The sequence below is a fragment of the Dermacentor silvarum genome, chromosome 2 (assembly GCF_013339745.2).
Source record: "Dermacentor silvarum isolate Dsil-2018 chromosome 2, BIME_Dsil_1.4, whole genome shotgun sequence".
NCBI classification, from domain to species: domain Eukaryota; kingdom Metazoa; phylum Arthropoda; class Arachnida; order Ixodida; family Ixodidae; genus Dermacentor; species Dermacentor silvarum.
Window position 1 is genome coordinate 55,838,563 of NC_051155.1, and position 14,462 is coordinate 55,853,024.

The following is a 14,462-nucleotide window of genomic DNA, read 5'->3' on the forward strand; positions in this document are numbered from 1 at the left end:
GTGCTCGCGCTCGGCACGCGCTCGTGCCCCTGCCGCGTTCGTCATCGTCGTCATCATCTACAGCTTGGCTGCGTTGCCGCTCATCACTCCAGTGTAGAATTTCACTTCTGTCGTCGTAATGGGGAGGCCGCGTTTACGGGGTTATGAGCCATTGCTTAAGGCAGTATGAGCCCATTAGCGGTGCATTACTGCATGCTTCGCATCTCTCCAGGTTTCACGTTAGTGGAGCTGCTTTTCGCTCAATGTGTCATTTTTCCTATGGTGAGAACGGCTGCATGACGATAAATTTCATGGCCGAAATACAGGCTAGCTATGTTGCAGAACTCTTAAATATGCCTAAAAGGTATGTTGTAATAATCACCTCGAATCAATACATTTTTATTTTATTATGATAAAGGAGTACGTGTGTTATGACCAAAGTGAATTCGCAACTGAAGTAGAGGAATCAGAGGAAGTGTAAGAATTAGTGTAAACCACAAAATGGGCAGCGTGAATTACCACAGATGACCAACGATTTACATTCGATTCAGACATATTTCCTTATATGGGAACATTTAGATTTAGATCATCAAGTCTTTGTAATGTTTAACCATGAACCACAGAGCCGATGTTCATAGTCACTGGAATATTGTCTGGTTGTTGAATAGGTTTTTTAGGGTAGCTGCAGGTCACGTCTTTTTATCTTCCTGTCCCTGAAGTGCAGATTGCGATTTTTAGATGCGGAGCATCTTATAGCGGCGGCCTGTCCCGCGGCGTCGTTGGCGTCGGCGTCGGCGTCCGTCCGCACCTCTCCCTATTCTCTCCACGCCAGCTGTTCGATACATAGAGTTTCATATTACTATAACTAGAGGGCAATGTGGCGCTGCGATCGTTCAACTATCATGGGAATGATGGGAAGTACAGGCTACGGATTGATATTCTGTTGACTGGCGAACTAGTCTACAGGTATTTTTTTTTGTCAGTTTTGGTTTCGCTAGTTTTGCTCCAAGCGCAGTTGCTACAATCCGCAGTGGGGCAGTGCGGCGCAAAACTCTCGAGCTCTCTGTATTTGTTCGGTCGCTCGAAGTAGCGATAGGGTTCTTTATTCTATGGCGATAGCGTGCTGAACTAGCAACTGGAACGATGCTTGTGTCGCGGCGTGTTGACGAAGCCCTTACGAGAAAGCGACGGCATCGTAAAAGGTGAGAGAACGTGTTTTGACTGTTTTGACCCTGCTTTGTTAAGTGTGTTAGGTTGACGCCGTAGCGTTAGCCGCTTTATCAAACTTCAGAAGATCGAAAAGAAGGTAACATACAAGCACAGTACTCGCGGGATCGAATCTCGGCCACGGCGGCCGCACTTCGATGGGGGCGAAATGCGAAAACACCCGTGTACTTAGATTGAGGTGCACGTTAAAGAACCCCAGGTGGTCCAAATTTCCCGAGTTCCCCACTACGGCGTGCCGCATAATCATGTCGTGGTTTTGGCACGTAAAACCCCATAATTATTTTTAAAGCACAGTACTACGCACATCTTCTCTGCTTAAAACCTTTAAAGCACGTAGAAAAGGTGGCATATCCCCACAAATAAGTTTCAGTGGCGGATTTCATTAAAATTCCTGGGATGACTGATCGGGCCGGCGTATGCGATCATTGTAACGCGTCGCGATACTGCATCTAGTGATGACTTTCGTGTGGGATGTCTGATCGGTTGTGGTTCCGTTGTAGTGTGTCAAGTACGCTCGCTTTTACACGAGCCCATAGAAATCCGTACCAGCTACGTTCGTTAGATTATGGGGGTATGCAGCATACTTTTCCGGCGCACAACATTCATAATTATATGAAAGCTTGCAGCTTTCATTTATATTTCAGCTTGCGATTACTCTTACTTTCCTGTCTAGTTTACTAACGCAGTGCCACTTGACTGACGGAAGAATGTTGCATGTGATAACTGAAAAAGAAAATGGTGCGTTTCAAATACTCTAGCTCAGATGAAGAAAGAAAAACACTATAGTAATGAGGTTGACTAATTCCTTGCTCATAACATTGGTGCATTGCAAAACCTGGAAGTGTGTGGTGGTGTCGTGCTGTCATTGCTCCTTGCAATTTAACTTGGTTAATGTCCGCATGAAATTGACTCCTTATACTTTTTAGTTTAGAGATTAGTATTAACATAAATGCAGTGTGTATATGTGTCGCTGTAGTCATTCATTTTTGTAATGTTGCCAGGATTGACATAAGATTGACAGTTGAAGGAAACGTAGCAAAAGGAAAATAGGACAATCAAGCACAGTTTTTTGGTTTGCTTGCAAAACACAGTGAGACAGAATTAGGAAGGGAACACTGAATAATCTAGTGACGAATGCACTGTAACCGCAGAATGTTATTGTGCAAAACACATTTATACGCTTAATGCAGGTGGGGCTTCTCACTACTGCATTGGTTTAAATAAAAGTACAGAAAACACAAGGACATGTGGTATAAGAACAATCTTGAAATGCGGCACAACAGAGAGGAAGACGAACACAGGCGCTGCAAATGCAGCGCTGCGTTGCGCTGCATTTCAAGATGGTTCTTATGTCAAAATACCAACTAGCCCAACAGTCAACTCTTTTAAAACGTGGTATAGTAGCACCACAAGAGCATAATACCTAATAGCACTACTGCCAACATTCGCCAGTGCAACTATTACAGCATTCCTCTTTGATGACGTACAAAACAGGCAATTATTACAATTCTTATTGGCATACAAGTAGCTGTATATACCTCTCTGTTATTTAAGAAACCTAATGTGATGATCAGTTGTGGTTCCCTTTTCTCCTTCTTGCGTTTCATTAAGTACATTTGGCATGACCACATTTTTTGTTCTGCGGCAAGTACATTCCTATGTATGGCACACCTGGTTTGCAGCATCGTTTTCTGCATTTTAGGAAAAGCCTGTCTAATGGGGACGAAGTAGTTCAGATGTTTGCATTTGGCACATCAACGTGGCACACAAGTGAGGCCTGTTTTGCCAAGGTATGTGGATACTATCTGAATGTGACACATTACTAGGCTATCTCTGTAGACAACTGTACACTGGCACCTGTACTAATACTGGTGTCATTGTCTTCATTTTGATTTGGTTAGTGCTTGCCTTGTAATTTTATTATATTCTGAGGAAAGGGCACTTGCACAAAGCATGCATGCTAGCGACTTTAGCAGCCCATAGAAGAAGTTCCATTGCAAGATAGATGCTGACGATGCTAAAGTAAGAAGATAATAGTAGCTGACTTTAATAAAAAAATCTGGACAGCAGTAACCTGATTGTTATACAACTTGCCTGCGTTTACAGCAAAAAGGTGAAAGTTTTATGTGTGAATGCTGCCTAGGTATTGTTTGGCTAGATGCCCGTAAGTGCTTGGCATGAAATTTGGCTTAGCCTGCTGAAATGTATATGCTAGCTCTAGTGCAGTATGCGCTTAGTGACATGAGAAAGTGCCTGCTGGGATTACCATACTGAAGGCTACATCACGTAATGTAAATACAAGGCATGCTGTACCCATATTTATGGGCAGTAATTGAACAAGGAATGTCCCTGAGCCAGCATTTTGACAAGGGGACTTTGTTATCATCCGGGCAACCACTGCTTTCCTTAGCACCATTTTCTTGTATGTTTTGATGACTCTTTTCCACCCTTACTGGGGGAGGAGAATAAGACGGTGTGGGGGTAGGTAATTAAAAAAAAGTGGACTGGAAATTAAAGGGAAGGGTTAAAGGGAGGCTTGCAGTTATGAAAAGGAGAACAGTAGGGATACTGTTAGGTTCTTTAAAAAGTGGAGATAAAAATTGGAAACTAAAAACAATTTACATGGCAGATGTAACTTCAGATGCAGATAGAACCAATTAAGTCTGCGAAAAGGGAATTGGGAGGACATAATTTTTGGTCAAAGAAGCTGAGTTCTAGCCATTAATGTTCCGTTAAGAGTAGAAATGAAAACTGCAAGCAAAGAACATGTATAAATGTCCCGTTAAAAATTTTAAATAATAACACTGCATGCTATAGGAACGAAAAAAAATATCAACGAAGCAAAAATAAAGGTATTAAACTGTGTATCATAGGGAGTTAATAGGGAATACTCCGTGAGAAAGTACAAAGAAGTATATATATATATATATATATATATATATATATATATATATATATATATACAGCAAATCGATGAAATAAATCAGTGTCGGGGTTATGAACAGCCCTGGCATAACCAGGTGTAAGACCACAAAATATAACAGTAATGATAATAGTACTCAGTATAAACAAATAATTAATGCTACTGCTTATATGTACACTACTGGTTTACTGGCTACCATGCATTGGCTTATTCTCCTCCCCCATTGAGGGTAGGGGAGAGAGACACATGTACATAAAAACACTGCTTAGGAAAGCAGTTGCTACACTGATGAAGACGAGACCCCTTGTTGATATGTTCGTTTTAATGAGATTCCTTGTCCGACTACTGTTCATCACTTCAAGCCCCATATCTGTGCGAACTTTTGTATTGTTTGGATGTCTACCCATAGTTGTATAAGATACATGAAGTATGCATTAGACAGGTATCATTACACATTTGTTCACAAGGTTGAGTAATTAATGCTTAGAAATGTAATCTTTACATTTAAATTATGCACGTGTGAATGTGACATCTGCAAAGATAGAAATCAAGTAGCAGCAGCTATGTGAAATAAATCAGTGACCTAACTGCAATGTCTGCGACTATAGGGTTGCCTCTGCTTATGCAAAAAATGCACCTCTCCAGTGGCTTGAGAGGTTGAGTAAAAAAAGAAGCTTTGCACTGGTTTCAGGCAAGTTAATTTAATATACGGTAACATTCATGTGTCGGTGTTTGCTTCAAATGAAAGACTGTGGGTATGTAGGGTGCAGCCAGAGCTTTTATCATGATTGCTGGAATTGTTGTGTGCAGTTCATACGGGGGTTTATTCATTGAGACATACTTCAGCTTGCGCTGGTGCTAAAGCAGACATTGGAGAGTACATGCTGTGATAATTGAAAATTTACTAGAACAAAACACACGAATGTGGAGAAACACACTTATGAGCATTATAACTATACATACAAAGAAATGGCAAACATAAAGTATTGGAAACAAGTGCACAAATAATGAAAACTAAAAAACGACAATAAAATCAAGAGTGAAAAGCCACAGAAACTACTAACAAGAATGATGACAGCGAGACATAGATAACATAGATACAAGTTAACTACAGAAATGTATACATGCTTGCACAAAAGGGTAATTTGTTGGATCATGTACATATGTACCAGCCGGTAATAAAAGGCTAGCACTGGGTAAGGCATTTTATGTTTTAATTGTTCAAGGAAAGAAACTGGGTCTAAATGTGTTGGTATGGGACAAGTAAGGACTTGAGGATGAGGTGATGGTGGTGGAAGATGAAGTGGCAAAATGTGGATAATCATTATTTAAGACTCGGTTAAAAAACAGTGCTATATAATTGCTAAAGTACGCAAAGCAAGAATAAACCGTAAAAAATGTATTAATTGGAGAAATGTACAGCTCCAATACTTCATACTTTTCTCGCTCTGGTCTGCCTTAAGTCCTTTCAGCCGAGACGCCACTAATAGTCCTGTTGTTAATGTTATAAGTGGTCAAATCTGTAAGCTTTGTCACATTGATCACACTGGACAGCGAGTTTGCTAAGCATACTTACAGTGAGCAGAAAATGCAAGCCAGCACATATTCATGGAGCAATTTCACGTGCTAAATACAGCAATATAAATGTGATTACGCTTATCAGAACTGTTTTCATAAATAGGTGTAACTCTAGTGTAATTTATCATAGAATCATGACAAGTGTTTCCTGTGTCACACGTTGCACCGGCTCAGCGCAAGTAAAACATGTTGAGATGTTTATAACGCCGTGGTAAAATACCGATGTTACAAGTAACCAACAGGGGCCAAGCACTGAAGGTACAACACAGATAGAACAGTCATTTAACAAATACTATGTAAGGCAGTAGCCTCGATACAGTGTACAGATGCTTATACTCATATGTAAATGGAGTAGGTTGTGCAAAAATACTACAGACCCAAGAAAATTGCAAGGAAAGATCACCATCTGTAACTGTGTTCTCATCTGTGAAACATACCCACATTTCGAATTGCAGTTCATATCACAGTGTTCTGCTAGTTTGTTCTGTATCACCAAAGCTTGAAAGAACACGAGAGCCTACAAGAAAACAGCAATGTAGAACTCGTAACACTTAATCAAACACTTCACACCTCATGCTCAGAAAACAAAAGAAAAAAACTGTGAACAATAGCACTTCCATATAGTCTGTGGACCTATTCCTAGGCCCACGGGAATAACCTAACAAGCTTTTGAACTTTGCGCACAAAATAAGTGTTACGCCCTATACAACATATATCACTTTGAAATGGCGGCAGAAGTGCTATGAAGGGGCACTTAGGGGTAATATACATTGGTGATATGCAGTGAAGCTGCAACATTCATGCAGAATACACATGTAACATACATGTGACAGACATTGAAGGTGCACCTTTGAAGTATGCATCACGTATAGTAACTGCATTACAGGTTGTGCTCAATTCTGTAATGATTTATCTGCATGTGTACGAAGTAGCTTGTGCTGTAACCGGTTTTAGGTGGGTCACATAGGCGTAGTCCAACACTCCACAATAACACATGCACAGATATGCAAATGAAATTGTCACAGTGACCTCAATTCACATTTTCTGTGATGTAGTGTAACTGCAATGAAGTGGCATAATTGTTTACGAAGTAATGTAAGGTACAGCCTACAATAAGAAGTAGAGCGTAGTTGTGGCTGCATAAAAGTACAATCAATGAAGGAAATGGCTTTGCTTATGAAAAAACAAAGAAACACTAATCCTCAAGTACAACATCTCAACAAGGTGTGCAAAAACAAAAAAACAAGGTATTACAAGCAGAATTTTATACTTGTTAATAAACAGTTAAATTGTCATGCGTTGCAGATGAGTGTAGGTACGCATGAAATTATCGTTCCTAAAACCAAAAGCAAAGTAAAAAAAATTCATTTTGTTCATTCCAGTGGTGCAGAATTCACGCTACCAGCTCCACTACAGTGTCAGCATTGAAATGTCGAGCACCAACCTAGTATGCCTTCAGTGACCACGGTTTCGCTCATGCCCTCCCCATTGAGACTGCGGGGTGATAATTGGATGCGATCAAACGCCATCTTCATCAGAAAAGCCACACTCCTTGCACCATTGCCTTATGCTGTCCAACATGATGCAATGCTGTAACTGATGGGTAAGTTTTACGCATTGTCTGCATGATTCTTGGCATTCCATTGTTACATGAACACATCAACACTGGAATGTCAAGCTAGCTAGTCGATGACCATTCATTTAGCAAGAAAGGAGGAGTCCTTGCATTGTCTATGCATTTATGTGCGAGGTGCATTTTTTAAGTGGTAGCTTATGTGAAACTTTCACACTGGTCAGATCTGTTTCGATGGGGGCGAAATGCATAAAACACCCGTGTACCTAGATTTAGGTGTGCGTTAAAGAACCCCAGGTGGTCCAAAATAATCTGGAGTCCCCCACTACGGCGTGCCTCATAATCATACGGTGGTTATGGCACGTAAAACCCCATAATTTCTTTTTTTGGTCAGCTCTGCCTTGTCCTGCCAGTGTGAACGCGACTCTTACAATGTATTTCTTACAACCGACAGCAAGGCACTAGTGGTCTAACTTCTGCATGCGCTATGTGTACACCTTAAAGTTGGCACATTGTTGTTTGTAAACAGATCATGCTAAACACTACATTGCTCACACCACCACTGATCTTGGCCTGTGTGAGACAGTCTTGTTTAGTATCTTTGATTTTGTTAGTCCGATATTATTCCCTTACTTTTACCTGTGTCCTCTCAATAGCATTATTGAAACGGTTCACATGTGCAGCTTGCAGCCACTGATGCTTTGAGGATGCTTACACATGTTCCTACTGATGCAGGAACAGTATGCGTTTCGTCATTACATGCCTTATATATGCCCCTCTGCTCTGTTCAGTGATTCGTCGGCCAATAGCTCGCAGTCGCAGTGCTGCATATTTGGCCTGCAGCACTTTTGCAAGGTTGATAATGTGTTGTGGTTCTTCATGATAGTGTTGTATTTGCTGAAGCATGTTGGTGTTCAGGTGAGCAAACTCTTGAAATGCTTTGAGTGTGAGTGTCTCAATGCTTTCCTTGTGCACATCAGTGTGCTGACGCATGACGCACTCAGAGGCATGTAATGCAGCGTGAACAAATTTTGAAGGTTCAATAAGGCCACCATTGTCTTTCAGAGTTGTCAACAAGCTGTGCACAGTGTCAGACACAAGCAGAGCAGCACACTCTGCACATGAGAGCTTCTTTGTAATGCTTCTGACAACAAACCCACCAATGTACTGTACTACTTCTCCCGAATATTCACTTAAAGCAAAGTAATCGTGGTCGATTACAGCTTCTGTGAGAGTCGCTGTTGGTTGCCCAGTGCTGCAGTGTGTGCTCATGCTTGCATTGCCTTCGTCATCGCTTTGTGCAGTGAAAAAGCCACTGGTGTGTGCCTGACTCCTGGGCAGGCAGATACCCTCCAGCTGTGGTGTTGCATTGGCATTCATCGAACATGCGACTACTGCATGGACAAGAGTCTTGCGGTAAGCGTGTCGGAACTGTGAAGCCGATGGGTTATTGTTCCATCCACCGCGCTGTCTGATGCAGCTGAAGTACATTTCCAGTGGGTCTTGGTTTAGGTGGCTGGTACAGAGGTACCTATGAAGAAAAATTAGACAAACTTCTGTTAAGAGAGACTTGTAAGTTTAGAGCACTATATGCATTACTTCTGAACATGTTTTTGCTCAATGTATTGGGTGTCCATGCCCAACCGTGCACCAACTTAGCCCAAAAGCATGCAAACACTTAAACACACATGTGTACAGACAGTGTGAACAAAGTGGTGTAGCAGTGCCAGCAAAAAAGGGCATTAGAATACAAGTTAGCTGGTTTCCGAAATGGTGAAAAGGAGCCTTTTTTTAGAGTGAGGAGCAGCTATACTTATGTTATGCTTGTTATCTCCACTCATTGCATTAGTGACGAGAAGTTGGATTGGCGCCCTCTCGCAAGTGACGTTATAGCCAGGACGCTGCTCACTTCGGCTCACTAAGCTGCCGTGCGCGCTCGTTTTCTACACGCGTGCTCGGGGTATCGGTGGCTCGAGCCAAATTTGTTGAAGGATGTTTCGGCTTCTTTCTGCTGTTGTGCCTGAACCGCAGTTTCTTCTTTGACACCATGTGAGTCGTGAAAGTTTGCGGCTTGGATATCGCAAGCTGAGTAGCGTTGAAAGGATATACTGGTTTTGGAATGTGTAAATCCGCTATGGCTGCCCATAAATTTTGTGTAAAAAGGATGTCTGCAAATTCAACACATGAAGTTATGTACAATGCTCCACTAAACACTTAACATTCCCTTAGTACTTATATATGAAAGAAATTGCATTTTACATGGAAGAAATGTCTTGTATTTGGTGTCAACATTACAAATCCATGTTACAAGGACACTGCCCAGTGAATTAGCTATCATCATGGTTCTTATTATTCTGTTAAATTGGTCTAGTCAAATGTGGCAACCTTATTACTGCTTAAAAGGAAGACTTAATGAGGTGCGCTTATTGTATGAAAAGGTTAGCAACTACTTAATTTCACTGTTCTCTGAAACAGGCATCTAGAAAACGCTGCTCATGGCTGTTAACACAACAGCGCGTCATGTATAGTATCTATACATACTTCACAAATACCTTAACAGCAATCACCTGGAAGAAAATTTCATGGCTAAGGTAGAGGGCCAATAAATTGCAAGCGATGAAATGTTTTGTAAAGGGCCTCACTAGCCTTTATCGACATATGACACAGCCTTCCCGCCTCCCGCAACAGAAGCAACTGACTGTTGTTATGACGAGGCACGCATTGTTCGCGAAACTCGTTACTTTATTGCTACTTCGAATTGAAGCCATGAAGTAGTTCTTTACAGTGCCAGTTGCAATGCCTAAGGTATAGTACTCGAGGCACTACAGCGCAGGTTAGGCTCCCTTGAAAAGGAAAATTCTAACATCTTCTGCCTCACCATGTCTCGATCCTGCATTGTTTAATATATGCAATAATAGATACAAATTGTGCACTATTCGCTTCGTCAGTACATAAAGAGAACCTCGCATACCCGCCTCATAAAGAAGACACCACAAACCTCAAATGATTTCACTTGATTTTTTACCTACGCCGGGGAATAATGATATCTTCAATATGTCTCATATACGGATACTACTACTAATGAATGAGGCTTCGGCTCCTTGCTCTACAGCCTTACAGTCTACAGCCTCTACAGCCTTACAGCCCTACAGCCTTACACTCGAAAAGTTTGGGTCGATCCAGCAGTCTGTGTCAGGTCACCAAACAGATTTGTCATGTCTGTTCCTCAAGCAACGAGCATCAGCAAATAGCTCAAGTGAGTTGAATGTGTAGAGCGGAATGGGCAATAAGTATTGGTGCATTCCTTCGCGTATGCTGCAAACAGCTGTGAGCCTCAACTAGCATTACTTCAAATTACCACCACTTAAAATTAACCGGTGAAGATGTGGCTAATTTAAATCAGTAGTTAAGAAAGCAAGTAGTGCAGGCATAACCTAAAAAAGCAGGGTTAGTTAACCCGGTGCGGTGGCTCAGTCATATAAGGCGTTGCGCTGCTGAACATGAGGTCGCGGGATCGAATCCTAGCCGCGGCAGCCGCATTTCGATGGAGGAGAAATGTGGACATGCCCGTGTGCTTGCATTGTAGTGCACGTTAAAGAACCCCAGGTGGTGAAAATTAATCTGGAAGCTTCCACTACGGTGTGCCTCATAATCAGAACTGGTTTTGCCATGCAATACCCCAGAAAGAAGGAATGAAGTCCTCATGTTACTGCTGAGCGTTTGTGTGAAGCATTGCAAAAAAAATATTACACCATGAACTACTCGTTGTGAGCAAACATGTTCTAGCGGGTTAAAATCAAGGTTAATGTTGTAGAAGTCATATACAGCCAGCGTTTGTGACATGCTTGTTGCACCACGGCAGGTATGTTGTCCCAACTGGATTCTTATGTGCCAATTTTTTTTGTTTATGCTTTTATTATTCCCTTGAGCTACCGCAGCAAAGTGTAGATCCGTGCATGCAAAACCAGCAAATGGGCTGGTCTGACCTCCTTCAGCTGGCACTGTAGCGTTGCCTTTGAGAAGTATATTGACGTATAGGAAATAAGCACTTTGAATAAATTTTTGCAAACGAAGACGCTGTGAAAGTATATTTGAGATGACCGTCATAAGTATACAAGCATAGTGAACGAGAGCGCACAAATGGAAACACTGCAGAAGTAGCCCGAACGCCGCCGGAACTGAAGCAGGCGACAGGCGCGAGTTTGTGGCGCAACGTCACATGAGCAGCACTAGCAGCGCCCCTGTAGGTCGGTCTCGGGGCCAATAGCACTGGTAAATGTGACAGAGGTACTCACAGTTCCATGCTTTGCTTGCAATATGCACTTACTCACTGATCTAAAATGTTGGTTCAGGCCCCCTTTTATTATTTATTCGTTTTTAATTTACTTAAAAAGCTTGCAACACTGTTATGGCATTTTGTAGGGGGGAGGATACAGATTACGGGAAAAAAGAAACAAAGTGTGTAAACAGAATAGATAGAAGTAACAGTAGAAAAGAATGTTTGTAACAAAAGAAATTAGGTTGAAGTAATCAATCCTTGAAGCATGGTTAACTAGTGTCAGTGTTTGAAAATGGGTCGGTGTTTTAACGACCGCATGAGGGAAACAGAGGGCGGCTGTCAATGCTTTAGCGGCTGATGGCTGATGGCTGTCTGGCTGACCATTGCGATAGGTGCTCGTGCACCACACAGTTTCCAAGCACATGTGCGCTCAGAAGGATCCAGAGGTTGGTTGATAGAGAAATATTTGAAGTGTCTTGCATGAAAAAAACGGCTAATAAGTGTACTCTATAAGCATCCCATCACTGGACCTCACCAAGAGTCTTCCTATCTGGAAAATGACATTTGTATCGATTCGTTTTGATACATTCTGTGTTACATTGGGGCGAGGGGAAATGAAAGTTGAAGGTTGCTTCTCTTTGCATTGGGCGCTCTGTGCATCCCATGAATATTAGGTTTAAGCGTAGTAAAAATGTTGTTGAAGGTTAGCGTTGTGTTCTGTGTGCTTCTCGTCCTTGAGCCACACTTTTCAGCTATACTTAACAGTGTCTCAAGTTTGGAATATGCGCCAACTAACCCTGCTTTTTTCTCAATTTAAAGAATAGTATAGTTACAGATGCCAGAAAGAAAGGGCATACCAACACATTTAAAAAGAATGTTATCAAGCAGTGAAGAGAACAGTTAATCAGACCTTCGGAGCTACCCAAAAGCTAGACCCATTGTGTAAGCTGATAGCAGAGAAAAGACCTGAGTGCGACACCTTATTTCATAGACATAGGTGTATATCCACAGCTTTATGTAAAACTACCTAGAAGAGTTGCAAATTTGTATTGATGCCAAACTGGGCAAAAAATGGGCTTTAAAGCTTGCTGACGTTTATTCTTTGTCTGCCTTTTAAGCCAATGTTACCCCACCGAGAGGGCCTTTTATAGGACTTTTACTAGCACGTCATTTGTAAATTTCTGTTACGCAACAGGCAGCACGTTTCTGTTCTTGTTTTAGTGCGGCAGCTAAACGTAACATCTGAGGGTCACAAGAGTTGTAAATTCTACAATCGGGTATACGTTTGCGATATAAACACTTTGTAACTTTTGGTGATGCTTAATAAAAAAGTGTGAAAAATGACATTTGACTTTCTGCCATCTTTGTTTGTGATGCGTTTGACATGTTTTCTACCCATGTAACATTCTTTAACATATATGTGTCAAGATATTTGTGCTTGGAAATCTGCATAAGCGTTAAATTTCTGAAGAAGTTTGACCGGGTTATAGGCTGTTTACGTGAAACAGAACTGTACCGACACATGATAACATTTAGACACCTATATCATTTACGCACAATAATTTTGCAAACAAGGCACATGAGTTCATTCTGTATATATCTTCAAAACGTGCAGTAATCTGCTGTGGAGACCATGCTGCGTATTCATTGAGCACACTGTATATGTTTTGTTTGCTAGCTATTAATGTATGCCCTTGCAGTTGGGGGGGCAGGGTTTTAACAGGCCAATTTTGTTGGAAAAGTTCATTCTAGTCATGCAGAACAATCGGACCAATTATTTAGGCGATGAAACCTTTGTCAATACCATGTGCAACAGAGTGAAATGAAGTGTACTTAGTGTACGATTGGTAAATGAGGCAACGAAAGCCATCACATGGGCAGTTACAGTTGACATCTTTGGTGAAGCTGTGACACTTTCTCTTTGACTTTTAAGTGAATACTTGGTATTCTTACCTGCACAGCTCTTTCTCAAACATTTTGGTTGCTAGTGGGATACGCTCTTTAGTGTGAACGCCAGAGAAATCACTGACATTCTTCGCCCATCCTCGACTACTGGCTTTTTTTGACTCCAGTCGCAAGCCCATGAGTTGTCTCCAGCCAGTTCCATGAATTCCCTCTGGTGGCACATCGTAGACGGCCTAAGTGGAGCCTTGAAACCTTTGGCGACAGGGCTCCTAGAGTGAGAATGTCAAATGCCTAGAAGTAAACAGTTATTCATTGCAGTTTATGAACCAGAGAGTTATACGCTTGATAGTCTACCTGGCATATTCTATGCATAAGCCGGTTTGTTTATAGGGTCACTTGCTGGGGGGGGGGGGGCATACACTGCTTTCGTGCCTCACATTTAAGAAATTTGGTTTTGATATGTTACAAGCTTACACACACAGGTACAATCTCTGGTTGAATTTTCACTGAATATGATTAATCATTATCATCCTTTTTTTTATGTCCACTGCAGGATGAAGGCATCTCCCTGCGATCTCCAAATACCCCTGTCTTGTATAGCTGATTACAATTTCTACCTTTAATTTCTAACTTCATCACCCCACCTAGTTTTATGTCGTCCTTGACTGCGCTTCCCTTTTCATGTGTCCATTATGTAACTCTTATGGTCCAACGGTTATCTACCCTACGCATACATGCCTGTCCAGCTCCATTTTTTTCTCTTAATGTCAATTGGAATATCGGTTATCTCCGTTTGCTCTCTGATCCGCCCACATCTCTTCCTGTCTCTAACGTAACTACTGACATTCCCATTCCATTGATCTTTGCGCTGTCCTTAACTGCTTTGGCCTTAACTTAACTTGCTTAAATATTATTGTTAGCGCTTAATTCTTTTTTTCTTTGGCCCAAACAAACAATCCATTTCAGTTGCAGTGTTTTCACACGGGGGTAAACATTTC

General features: G+C 41.6%; 1 long non-coding RNA gene across 1 annotated transcript; it reads left to right on the plus strand.

The window, feature by feature from the left end:
- Positions 1-935: 935 nt before the first annotated feature.
- LOC119441489 (uncharacterized) lies at positions 936-10,995 on the plus strand. Its single transcript, XR_005189918.2, has 5 exons — positions 936-1,181; positions 2,909-2,996; positions 7,090-7,310; positions 8,585-8,696; positions 10,393-10,995. It is a non-coding gene; the product is annotated as an uncharacterized LOC119441489 (long non-coding RNA).
- Positions 10,996-14,462: the final 3,467 nt, after the last annotated feature.